At 57.9% G+C, this 12145-nt stretch overlaps 1 protein-coding gene across 1 annotated transcript in view; it reads left to right on the top strand.

Moving 5' to 3' along the window:
• Positions 1 to 2736: 2736 nt before the first annotated feature.
• Positions 2737 to 12145, top strand: part of LOC144951879 (SH3 and multiple ankyrin repeat domains protein 3-like) — a 125165-nt gene continuing 115756 nt past the window's right edge. The window contains exon 1 of the mRNA XM_078882228.1: positions 2737 to 2969. The gene's annotated coding sequence lies outside the window, so the exon portion shown is untranslated. The remainder of the gene's footprint in view (positions 2970 to 12145) is intronic.

Raw genomic sequence — 12145 nt, 5'->3', positions numbered from 1 at the left:
GGGATGGGGCAGTATCTCTCACGCGGAGCCATAGGCCTCACTCACGGCCCTTCGGCATCGTACACGCCACGTGGGAGCACTCGTTCGAGGGCCAGAAACCTCTCAGTGACCCTAGCTCGGCCTACATTTTGGCTCAAAATTGCCCCTTAACGTGGCCACAAACTTGGCCCCAAAACTTGGCCCCAAACTTGGCCACAAACTTGGCCCCAAACTTGGCCACAAACTTGGCCACAAACTTGGCCCCAAACTTGGCCCCAAACTTTTTCCAAAGTTGGGCCCCGACTTTGGGCCCCAACGTTGGGCCCCGACGTTGGCCCGACGTTGGCCACGACGTTGGCCCCGAAGCTCCGTGCTTCCTGAGGATGGCGAGTGTGGACGGTGTGTGTGTGTGTCGCCTCTCTGGGCTTCGCAAAAATGAAACCCCCCGTCTCTCTCGCGGCGGCTGATTAAAAACGGCCTCCGATTTATCACCCGCGGCTTGACAAAACGGCTCCCGCATTTAATCGCTTTTATTATCTTGTTCGAGTAAAGAAAACAAAGCGCGGGGCGGGGGCGGCTGTTATTTAGTTTAATTCGTTCCCATGTCATTTTCCCGTTGTGCGGTCTTCCGAAGAAACGTTTTCATACAGCGAATGGCGTTCCGCTCCGCGTTGATCACGAAGAGGAGGTTTCATCTTTTGGAGAACCTCTTTTTTTTTCTCAACGTGGCTCGTCACATCGGCCCGGTCTCGGCATTTTATTTCGTGCCTTCGGATTCGAAAGTGCAGTTTCGTGTCAGGTGACTTGCGTCGTAGACGCACTGAATGCAATCATGTGAAATCATCTTAAGTCTTCTTGGTTTTTCGGTAAAGTCACGTAGAATGGAAATAATAAAATAATAAAAATAAAACATAATAAAAATTATTGTCACGACGTTTCGACCACAACGCAAGCAGCCGTCCTCAGGTGGAGAGCAGGTCTCTCTACTCGACAGACCTGCTCTCCACCTGAGGACGGCTGCTTGCGTTGTGGCCGAAACGTCGTGAGAATTGTATTTTATTATGTTTTATTTTTATTATTTTATTATTTCCATTCGACGTGACTTTACCGAAAGAACCAAGAAGATGAATCCTTGCAGTCACGAAAGCTTTAAATCGAAATCATCTTAAGTGTCAGATAATTATGAGATTTTTACTTTAACCACGACGGTACCGTGATTAGTGAGAAGATAATTCCACCGGAAGCATTTACCGTCTCAATCACCCAAGTCATTTGCCTGCTCGGCGGCTAGGAGATGTTAACTACCTCGCCTGGTACGCAAGAGGTCGTGGGTTCGATCCCGACCCTGACGCCTGTTGCTGTATATTTGGAATTTACGTGTTTTCGCCGTGGTCGCGTGGTTTTTTCTCCGGGTCCCCCGGTTTTTTCCCCCCTCCGCGTTTAGAATCGAGATCGCGCGTTTCAGAGTTATTTGCCTGATATCACTTTTCACGCGATGATGATAAGCCGCTTCTCGTTGAGTTATCATCTGCGATCGCTTCTGATAAAGAGCTGTACAGCTCCAGTGGACCTCACTGGTTGAAAAAAAAAACGATTTAAAGTTTTACACATCTGCCCGCTCGCCCGCTCACTCTTCGCTCTCACTCTCCGATGCTCGCCCTATCATTCGAATGAGCGTCCACCTAGCCCCTCCACCCCGCGGCGACCACCCTCTGCCCGCTCGCGCCCGTGACCCCCCCCCCCCCTTATCCTCATACTTCCCTCGTGCGGGGACCGTCAGCCCTTTCGCTCGCCCAAACCGCTCGCTTGCCAACTCGCCATCTTACCCGCTCGCCCGCTCGCCCGCCCGCTCGCTCGAACCCTCATCCTCCTTCCCTGCCCGCTCGCTCTCGCCCACCTTCACTCCTCCGCTCGCTCCCTCGCTCATCCTCCCTCGCTCTACCCCTGCTCGCTCGCCCGCTCGCTCGCTCGATCGCTCGTTCTCTCGCCCTCCGTCTCACGCGCATGCCCGCAGTCGCTTGCCCACAACGCTCGTTTGACCACTCGCCCTCTCTTGCCCACTCACCCTCTCTTGCCCACTCGCCCTCCTGTCCACTCGCCCTCTCTTGCCCACTCGCCCGCTCACCCGCCCGCCCGCCTGGCCACACAGTGGCTCTCATTGTGCGCCTCTTGGCGGGCAGTCGGCTCGCTGAGAGGACGCTGGGAATGCCGTGAGATCGACACGGCAGCTCTGGCCCGGCAGCCTTTAACCCTCTCGCCACCGCGGGGTACGAAGCCACCCGAAGCGGCCCGAAGCGGCAGTGCAGGTTCAAAGTAACATTTGACCGTCGCCAAAGTGGAAGCGTCCGAGAGCGGGAGTCTGTGGGTCTCTGTGCGAGTCTATGGGTCTCTGTGTGAGTCTGTGGGTCTCTGTGTGAGTCTATGGGTCTTTGTGTGAGTCTGTGGGTCTCTGTGTGAGTCTATGGGTCTCTGTGTGAGTCTATGGGTCTCTGTGTGAGTCTACGGGTCTCTGTGTGAGTCTGTGGGTCTATGTGTGAGTCTATGGGTCTCTGTGTGAGTCTATGGGTCTCTGTGTGAGTCTGTTGGTCTCTGTGTGAGTCTGTTGGTCTCTGTGCGAGTCTATGGGTCTCTGTGTGAGTCTATGGGTCTCTGTATGAGTCTATGGGTCTCTGTGTGAGTCTACGTACGTACGTTGAACTTTTTCCGCACCGTATGTAGGTGCGAGTCGGTCACAGTTTACCTGGGGCGATGGGGAACCACAATGCACTTCTTCAGGAAATGCCTACGGCTTGTTATGTAACAACAACAAAATTACTCGGCGCCCGCGTGGCATCAACGTGCGATCACGTGTGTCGTTCGCCAGGGGCATTCGCGGGATTCACGTCGCATCATCGCATCGCCCACGCGCCCGCCGGCTCAACGGGGAAACGAAAACACCGTGGACTGCCACCGCCTGCCCCAGCAGACACCGGAATCCTGCGCCGTTGTGGGTAAGAGTCGCTCGTTGCGTTTCGCGTCGAGTTCATCATTCCAACCCCCCCCCCACAGCCCCCCCCCCCCCAACACTGTCCCCCCCCCACCACGCCCCCCCCCCCCTTAGACACTCTGATTCATCCTCAGCCTTGTGACGATGAGCAAACAGCGGAAGCCTACAAACTAAACTGCTGCTATAAACTTTTTATATTTTTTTGTTTAACGCGTGGTCGGAGGCTTTCGCGAGCAATGTCATCCATAATAGAGGTTTTTTTTTCTTTCTTGGGTTAGATCGCGTAAGTTTATAAATGTTGAAACCCGGCACCACCCGACACACCCAACTGGTAAGGGCTGTCGCCTGATGAAGCTGGTTGTAATTTCTGGCGAAACGTCGCGGTACTCAGATTGTGAATGTTGTTGCTTGGCTCTCCAACGCACAACAGGTGGTGCTGTACTAGTATACTACACTATTCACTACACTACTGTACACTACACTATACACTACACTATACACTACACTACACACTACACTAAACACTACACTATACACTACACTATACACTACACTACACACTACACTATACACTACACTACACACTACACTACACACTCCACTATACACTACACTACACACTCCACTATACACTACACTATACACTACTACACTATACACTACACTACACACTACACTACACATTACACTATACACTAGACTATAGACTACACTATACACTACACTATACACTACACTATACACTACACTATACACTACACTATACACTACACACTAGTGCTGTGCTCGTGACAAATTGGCCACGTTCCGTTTACGTGACAACCCTCACTAGTTGGCTGTGTCGGGTGGTGGCGGGTTTTAGCGACACAGCCTCTACTATGGATGTGTCTTTTCTATGTTACCAGGCAAGCCCCCACTGAGCTACGCAGCTCTTTTAACTTCAGAAACGACCCGGCCACAAATGATAGCGCAACGAAGTGGGATCATCACGTGGACATTCATAGCAGCAGCCACATACGCTCAAACGCGTGACGTTGATCCTGAATGGGGACGGGGAAAACCCGAGGAGGATCCGGAGGAAGCAAACTCCGAATATGCAGCAGCAGGTGTTAGGGTTCAGGATGGAACCCACGACCTCCTGCATGCCAGGCGAGGGAGTTAACATCTCATAGCCACCGTGATGATGATGATGAGAGACGCAAACTCTAAATATACAACAGCAGGCATCAGGGTCGGGATGGAACCTACAACCTCCTGTACATCAGGCGAGGTAGTTAAAATCTCCGAGCCACCATGCGCGCCACGCACAGCGCGCCGATTCTAAAGCGGCGGCGGCGTGGGAGTTTATTCGAGCGGCGCAAACGCGGCGAATCAAAACGGCCGCTCGGCTCGAGGGCTCTGCAGAAGTGGCCTCTGGCACCTTTGGAATGTTTCGTGTTTTTCTTTCCCACTTTGTTGTTGTTGTTGTTTTATTTCGCCTTCTCATTCGCTTCCCCGGGCGGCGGCCGAGAGGTCGGCCCGCTCGTTGACCCACGTGCGGGAGACGCGCGGCGATCCGTCGCGATAGGCAAAATGATAGGGGGGGGGGGGGAAGAGGGGGGGGGGGGGGGGCGTTGAACTTCTTTCGCGCCGTACGTAGCCAACCGCGCCGATCGCAGGCGCGATGAGCCGGGGGTCTCTCGATGCTGCCCTTCCGGGAGCTCTTCGAGAGGCACGCACGGAGGCCGTGGGTTCGATCCCGTCGGTGGCGAGATGTGAACTCCCTCTCGCCTGGTTTACGGGAGGCCGTCGCCCGAAACGACGACGAAAAAAACAACCACTCGAGGGAGCGAGAGACGGCGCGTCCGCGGAAAAGATGCCCGACCGAGGTCACCCTCATCGTCGTTCAACTCGAATTTAATTTGAACGTTCGTGCCAGAGGTCGCAACCGGGTACCCGATACCCGTACCCTACCCGATACCCGGGTACGGGTAGCCGTTTGCGACCCTGGTGCGGCCGGGTACGGGTACGGGTAGGCCGTGAGTCACTGGTGAGTCACCGTTTGTCACTCATTTCGGGTAGGGTACGGGTACGGGTAGGGAATGGGTACCCGTACCCGGCCGGGTACGGGTACCCATTTGCGACCCTGGTGCGGCTGGGTACGGGTACGGGTAATGAATCAAAACCTGTTTGCGACCTCTGGTTCGTGCCCAGAGTCGGTCCAGTTGTGTTTCCCCCCTCCCCCCGCCCCCCCCCCCCATTCTTGCGGTGCTCACGCTCTCCCTCCTCTCTCTCAACTCTCTCCCTCCTCCCTCTCAACTCTCTCTCTCTCCTCCCTCTCGCTCTCCGTGGTCGTGGTGCCACCCGACCCCTCCTCCTGCACCGCCGCCGTCGTCACCAGCGCCCACGACTCCCACCCGCCCCACTCAGCATCTCATCAAATTAGCGGCCCGTCTCTCGCTCCACTCAGCTGAGCCGGCTGATGGAGGACGAGTGACAAGCGTGGGGGGGTACGGTGGTGGCGGTGGTGGTGGTGGCGGTGGTGGCGGTGACGGCGGTGACGGTGGTGGTGGTGGTGGTGACGGTGATGGCGGTGGTGGTGGTGGCGGTGGTGGCGGTGACGGTAGTGGTGGTGACGGTGGTGGTGGCGGTGGTGGTGGTGGTGGCGGTGGTGGTGGTGGCAATGGTGGCGGTGACGGTAGTGGTGGTGACGGTGGTGGCGGTGACGGTGGTGGCGGTGGTGGCGGTGGTGGTGGCGCTGGTGGTGGTGGTGGTGATGGTGGTGGTGGCGGTGGTGGTGGTGGTGGTGGTGACGGTGGTGACGGTGGTGGTGGTGGTGGCGGCGGCGGTGGCGGTGGTGGTGGTGGTAACGGTGGTGGCAACGGTGGTGGTGGCGGTGGTGGCGGTGGTGGCGGTTCGTGTAGGTGGGGTTTGGGGTTGGGGGGGGGGCTGTTGGCAGTGAAGAGTGGCGTCGGATGAGAGACCGATGATGAAGGATGCGTAATCAGGTTAAGTGGCGTGCCCCCCTCCCACGACCACCCCCCCTCCCGCCACCCGGGGCGTGCCGCGTGCCGCGGGCATCGCCAGCTCCTCGCCCCCCGTTGTTGCGTCCGTGGGTTGTGGTGGCGCTTCGAGGCGCAGCCCCTGCAATTTCCCACCTCCCTGCCCCGCCCCTCTCTCACGCCGCTGCTGCCCGGGGGGTCGAAGGCCTTCCGCTCGAGGGAGCCCCGTGGAGGAGGAGGAGGAGCCCTTCTCTCTCTCTCTCTCTGGTTCAAGTTCAAGTTCATTTATTAGGTGTAGCCCTGTGAACCATTCGGCTCTTGAATCGGGTGCAACCGCAACAAACAGAAAACAAAAACGTGAACAAGAAAACATCTTAAAGTGATCTTCTTGGTTCTTTCGGTAAAGTGACGTAGAATGGAAAAAATAAAATAATAAAAATAAAACATAATCAAATAATTCTCACGACGTTTCGGCCACAACGCAAGCAGCCGTCCTCAGGTGGAGAACAGGTCTGTCGAGGAGACACCTGAGGACGGCTACTTGCGTTGTGGCCGAAACGTCGTGAGAATTATTTTATTATGTTTTATTTTTATTATTTTATTATTTCCATTCTACGTGACTTTACCGAAAGAACCAAGAAGATGAATCCCTGCAGTCACGAAAGCTTTAATTCGAAAAAAATCTTAAAGTGACTAAGCGCAAACAGAAAATCCAAGAAAAGACAGCAAAATATTGCAGAAAAAGCACCGCACACCACCACGGCACCGATGAAAGCCGGCACGGCGCACGGGGTGGTGTGTGGTCAGCACCACGCCCGGGGGACGCCTTTGTCTCCCCGGCGGCGATGCTCACACGCCGCACCGGGGAACTCGTTTGAGGCCGAGTCGACCTAGGGGGAGGCCCAGGACCGGTTCTGATAATCGGTCACCGGTGTTGGCCGTGAGCGGGAATCGAACTCAGGTCGCCTGGCGCTGGGTGAGAAGCGTGTCCCGGAGTTTTGGTCTGTCGTGGGAAAAGTGACAACCTTACCACTCACTCAGCCACTCGCACAGCCACTCGCTCAGCCACTCGCTCAGCCACTCACTCAGCCACTCACTCAGCCACTCGGTTACCCACTTACTCAGCCACTCACTCAGCCACTCACTCAGCCACTCAGCCACTCACTCAGCCACTCACTCAGACACTCACTCAGCCACTCACTCAGCCAGTCACTTACCCACTCGGTCACCCACTCACTCACCCACTCAGTTACCCACTCAGTCGCCCACTCACTCACTTACTCAGTCACCCACTCACCCACTCGGTCACCTACTCAGTCACCCACCTACTCACTCACCTACTCAGTCACCCACACGGTCACCCACCCGGTCACACACCAGCCCCGCCGCCCCCACCACCACCACTATCAGCGCCACCACCGTCCCCACCACCACCATTATCAGCGCCACCACCACCACTATCAGCGCCACCACCACTATCAGCGTCACCACCACCACCACTATCACCGCCAACACCACCACCACTATCACCGCCATGAGCAACCACCGCTACCAACACAACCAACGTTCCGTATTCGGCATCCAAACCGCCTGGGCCAACGGCGACGGGACCGGCGTCGGCCGTGCGGTTCCACGTTGTTACCGCCGCCTTAGCACCGTCACCGCCGCCGCCGTCGACCGCGATCACCGTGGGGGAGGCGGGGGGGGGGACGGGCGGTCATTGAGAATTCGGCGGGGTATCTGTAAACGGATCGCCCGGTATTATCGCCCCAAAAGAAAGACGCAGGCTTCATGGTTAGCCCACGCGCGTGTGTGTGCGTGTGTGTGGGGGTGTGTGCGTGTGTGTGTGCGTGTGCGCGCGTGTGTGTGTGCGCGTGTGTGTGTGCGCGTGTGGCGTGTGTGTGCGTGTGCGCGTGTGTGTGTGTGCGCGTGTCTGTGCGTGTGTGCGTGCATGTGTGTGTGTGCGTGTGTGCGCGTGCGTGTGTGCGCGTGTGTGCGTGTGCGCGTGTGTGTGTGCGTGTGTGTGCGCGTGTGTGCGCGTGTGCGTGTGTGTTTGCGCGTGTGTGCACGTGTGTGTGCGCGTGTGTGTGTGCGTGTGTGTGTGTGCGCGCGCGTGTGTGTGTGCGTGTGTGTGCGCGCGCGCGTGTGTGCGCGCGCGCGTGTGTGTGCGCGTGCGTGTGTGTGTGTGTGTATGTGGGGGGGTGTGCGTGTGTGTGCGCGCGCGTGTGTGTGCGTGTGCGCGTGCGTGTGTGTGCGCGTGTGTGTGTGTGTATGTGGGGGTGTGTGGGGGGGGTGCCCTGGTTAATTTCGGCCCGTGCCGACGCCGTTCCTCTGCCGCCCGCTGAGGTGGCTCTGGGCTCTGACCTCGTTTTGCCGAGACGGCCGTGCAGCATGCTTGGTGGTGGGGGTGGTAGTCGGGGGGGGGAAGTTGGGGGTAGTGGGGTTTTTTTTGTTGTTTCATTGTTCCTATAATTTCATAGCCGGTGGCGGCGGCGGTGCTAGCGGTGGCGGCGGTGGTGGCGGCGGTGGTGACGGACATCGTGGGTTCGATCCCGAACCCTGACGATGCCTGCTGTATATTTGGAGTTTGCGTGTTTCTCTCTCTCATCATCATCACGGTGGCTAGGAAATGTTGACTACCTCGCCTGGTGTACAGGAGGTCGTGGGTTCGATCCCGACCCTGACGACGCCTGCTGCTGTGTGTGGATTGGTGGGTTGGTGGGTGTGTGGGTGGGTGGCTTTAAGATTCTCACCCCGGGGGGGGGGGGAGGACCTGTGGATTGCCAGCCCGGCGCGATGCCGGTGACCGTTGCACCGCGGCGGTAGTGACGGCATCCCAAGGCGTCAATGCCGCGTTGTTGTGATCGGCATCACCGCCGTCACCGTCGGCTTGTGCCGGTTCTGCGGCCGCCCGTGGCGTCGATGCGGAGGCTTCGGATGTTGGCGACGGTGAACTAAAGGCCGTCTCTGGTGCCGGCCAATCAGCCAATGGCCATGTGTTCTTAGCAGAGCCGTGGTGGCTTGCATGTTCACCGCAATTACTGTGATTGTGGTTAATGCAGTAAGTTGACTCATTTGCAAAAGGTATCATTATAAATACAAAAAAAAATTGCAGGTACGAGCTCTATAGCTCAGTGGGCTTTACCTGCAATTTTTTTTACTTGAAGATTTATACGTAACTTGATAAATATTTATTTATTTTCTCGAGCCCCCCCCCCCCCCATGTGACACTCCGTGACAGCGGAGGATAACGACGGACGGACGGAATGACTTTTCAAGCGAGCGAGAGGTTTAACCTCGGGGGGGTGGGGGGTGGGGGGTGGGCCTTGCCAGCGGCATTCCTCACGCCTGTTCCCACGCCTTCCCACGTGCCCCCCCCCCCTCGCCGCACGTGTGTACCCCGCACGCGGGCCCCGCACGTGCGCGCGGTTAGGCCCGGTCGGAGCGCCCCGGCGCCCGCCGTTCAACTCTTCGGGCGACGCTTCCTCAGCCACGCGGGAACGCGCGGCGGAGGATTTATCGCGCCGCGGCCGGGCTCTGTCGGCATCCCGCCGGGGCGACCGGCCGTTCTGCGGCCGGGAGCAGGGTGCAGGTGGTGGGGGTGGGGGTGGGATGTGATTTTTACGAAGATGCCAGTGACGGGTGAGGCCGAGGAACGTGGGGAACGCTCCGTGAGGAGGAGGAGGAGAAGAAGGTGGAGGAGGCGTGGGGAGTGAGGGTCCAGATTCATCCGGGGCGCCGATACAGCTGCTGCCATTACCGGCAGCGCCATCATGATCACTTACGCAGCCACCACCTCAACCGCAGTCACCACCGCCGCCACCATCGCTTCTGCCGTCGCGTCTACGGACGCCATCGCCACCCGTCACCTCTACAGCTGTCATCGCCGACGGAATCGCCTCGGCCGACGTCACCGCCACCATCGTCACCTCCACAGCTCTCATCACCACCACCATCACTTGTACAGGCGTCACCGCCACCACCACCATCATCACTCCTGCAGCTATCGTCACCAGCGATATGTGTGTACGTTGAACTTCTTTTGCACCGTACGTAAGCCGGCCGTGGCTAATCGGAGGTGCGGGAGAAGGACAACGAACTAAACGCAACGAGCAGTTCTAAAGAAATGAGTTTGTCAATGTAGATGATGATTTAAAAGTGCATCATAGCTCCAAGTGGCTTCCGAATATCGGAAGGAAGAGCGTTCCAGACGGCCGCAGAAGCGCATTTGAAAGCGCCGTGCGATGAATATCACTTCTACAAACATCACCACCGCCGTCATCATCACTACTTTGACCATCACTGCCATCACAGCCATCCTCATCTATACTAGATCCAGTCAATATCACCATCAGACAGCACGGCCACTACGACGACTATCGCACCCCACTGGCACAAAGACAAAGATCCCCCCTATAGTCTTCACGGACTTTTGGGGCAAGTGCTGTTTGAGAGAGAGCACCTGTGGTACACGAGGGCGGGGGGGGGGGGGGTGGCCAGCAGCAGGTTCTCTTTTTTTTTAGGCTGAGTCGACCTCGGGGAGGCCCGGGACCGGCTCGGATGATCTGTCACAGGTCTTGGTGGCCGTGAGCGGGAATCGATAACCACTGCGCCATCGGCTCTCCGCATCATCATCACCACCACCACCGTCAGACACCACCGCCACCACCACAGTTTAACAAGTCGGCAATGCCAACGTAACGCCGTAGCTCACCGTGTGTGTGTGTTCCACGTGCGTGCGTGCGTGTTACGTGTGCATGTGTTACGTGTGCGTGTGTGTTACGTGTGCATGTGTTGCGTGTGCGTTACGTGTGCATGCGTGTGTGTTCCGCGTGCGTGCGTGTTACGCGTGCGTGCGTGTGCGTCGTGCGTGCGTGTTACACGTGTGTGCGTGTTACACGTGCGTGCGTGTGCGTCACACGTGCGTGCGTGTTACACGTGTGTGCGTGTGTGTTACACGTGCGTGCGTGTGCGTTACACGTGCGTGCGTGTGCGTTACACGTGTGTGCGTGTGCGTCACACGTGCATGCGTGTTACACGTGCGTGCGTGTGCGTTACACGTGCGTGCGTGTGCGTTACACGTGCGTGCGTGTGCGTGTGCCTCGTGCGTGTGCGTGTGCCTCGTGCGCGTGCGTGCAGACACACGAGCGGAGCTCCCTCCGCGTGTGTCCGCCCGCCCGTACCCTCGAGTGCAACCGATACCCTCCCTCCCCTCCCTCCCCCCACCTCGTGCGGCTGTCGCCGTGGTGAGAGTGGTCCTGACCCCCCCACCCGCTCCCCTCTCCACCCGTCTCCCACCCGCGCCCATTGTTTTGTCCACACAATGGAATGGCATTCATCATGGTTACCCCCCCACCACCACCACCGCACCCCCCTTTCACCCCCTCCCCCCCGTCACCGCCTTCCTGTTGTTGACCGGCGGCAAAGTCTCACGGCGACGGTCGCGTGGGGTGGGGGGCTGGGGGGTTGTGGGGTGGGGGGCTGGGGGGTTGTGGGGGGGGGGGTGGGAGGGGGCCGCGCAGCCTCGCGGTTACCTTCTCGGCGATGACGCGTCCAGCTGGGCCATCGTCGTCGTCATCATCGTTAGAATCGTCGTCGTCGTCATCGTCGCAATCATCGTCACCGTCGCGGTATTCATCATCGTCGTCGTCGTTATCGATGTCATCGTTAGAATCATCGATTGTCGTCGTCATTGCCATCGTTCAAATCGTCGTCGTCGTCGTAATCATCATCATCATCGTCGTTATCGTAATCCTTGTTTTGCCATCACCATGGCCATTTACATCATCGTCATCATCAACATGATGGTGATCGTTATTCTCATCGTCATCATCGTCATCAAATCAGCCGCACAATCCGACGCGTGCGATCTCGTCGGATCTCGGAAGCTGAGCGAGGTTTGACTCTCCCCCCCCCGCCACCCCCACCCCCCCCCCCCATTCAGGCGCTTGAACGACGGGAGAGACTTGGTGCCATGAGCAGCGGACGTCCCTCGCGGATTTCTTGAGGGTCTTGGCCTTCGTTGGGAGCCCCGCCAGCCAGAGGTCGCAAACGGGTTTTGATTCCTTACCCGTACCCGGCCGCACCAGGGTCGCAAACGGGTACCCGTACCCGGCCGTGCCCGTACCCTACCCGTACCCGGCTAGGTACGGGTACGGTACGGGTATCGGGTACCCGATTGCAACCTCTGGGATGAAGC

Source organism: Lampetra fluviatilis, chromosome 64 (genome assembly GCF_964198595.1).
Source record: "Lampetra fluviatilis chromosome 64, kcLamFluv1.1, whole genome shotgun sequence".
Classification (NCBI taxonomy): Eukaryota; Metazoa; Chordata; class Hyperoartia; order Petromyzontiformes; family Petromyzontidae; genus Lampetra; species Lampetra fluviatilis.
The sequence above is the reverse complement of the archived record's forward strand: the minus strand, read 5'-3'. Positions and strand labels throughout refer to the sequence as shown.